The 1226-nt window shown below is 29.4% G+C and overlaps 1 pseudogene; it reads left to right on the top strand.

Moving 5' to 3' along the window:
* Positions 1 to 696: 696 nt before the first annotated feature.
* LOC126008171 (uncharacterized) lies at positions 697 to 806 on the top strand (annotated as a pseudogene).
* Positions 807 to 1226: the final 420 nt, after the last annotated feature.

Genomic DNA, 1226 nt, shown 5'->3' with positions numbered 1-1226 from the left:
AGGGTGCCAGATATTTAACCTGTATTATCATTAAGCAAAAGTAATTCCTATTTTACTATCTTGTTGGGATACTATATATTTTCATAGCAATTTGACTATACAATTTCTTATAAAATTAGTGAAAGCATGTAAAAAGTATGAGATAACAAAGTTTCTGAAAACTTGGAGTTATCTTTTATTGTTTCATTTTGTTTGCAATATCTAATGGTACTGAAGGCTTACTCCTGACTCTCTGCTCAGGGATTATCTTGGTGTGCTTGAGGGACCCAAATACAGTACCATGGTATTAACCAGGTTTAAGGGCTATCAATGCAGGTGTCTTACTATCTCTCCCATTCATAAGCTAATCACTTTAATCACTATTGCTCCCTTCTAATTAGAGTAAGTTTGAAAAAATTTAAGAGTAGCTTATTTGTCACTTAAAAGTAATGGAACAAATAGAAAAATTATTCAAAGTTAGGTGAATGAATGACAAAAGGAAAATCAATTTGAATGTGTATACAAGAAATTTATATAAGTTGGCATTAGAATAAAAATATACAATTTACAAGGAATGAAATAAAAGATTAATTTTTACAGTTTAGTTTTACTTTTCAGGACATAAGAGATATTTCATGGTTAATAATTGAATGAGCAATTCTTTCAAAGAGTCCAGAAATTCTTTTATCATTGTAACAATAATAATACCTACTCCAGATTGCTTCTTGGCCTTTTGGCTAAGATCAAGTGCAATATCTGTTCTGATCAGTTTAATATCTAATACATCCTCTATCCAAGGACAATAAAAAGAAAAAATAATACCTACTCAAGGCTCTATTTTGTGATGGTTTAGCTTTGCATACTAAGACATTAGATTTGCAAAATTTAAAAAATAAATTCTAAATATTAACTTATTAAGAAAAAACGGTGAATTTCACCAAGACAATAATTTAAAAAAATAATCTAAGTCCTGATGGAATTTCTTAACTTGAGGAAGTTATTGTGCTATAAGTAGAAAGCAGTGTTTTCAACAACGAATATAAAGTACATCCTGGTTTTAGTTGATAAAATAAAGCTTACATACTAGGAAAATGAAAAGTAAGACAAGTGAAAGTGAGATAAATATCTTAGACTGACAGTCTTTTCCTGAACTTTAGTTCTTGTTTACTCATCATATAAAATCATGTAAAATATAGTCTTGGGGTCCTTGGGAGAAGGATTTGCATACACTAATGAAGAATGTGGTT

Source organism: Suncus etruscus, chromosome 4 (genome assembly GCF_024139225.1).
Source record: "Suncus etruscus isolate mSunEtr1 chromosome 4, mSunEtr1.pri.cur, whole genome shotgun sequence".
Classification (NCBI taxonomy): domain Eukaryota; kingdom Metazoa; phylum Chordata; class Mammalia; order Eulipotyphla; family Soricidae; genus Suncus; species Suncus etruscus.
Note: the sequence above shows the minus strand (reverse complement) of the source record. Positions and strands in the feature narration are given on the sequence as shown.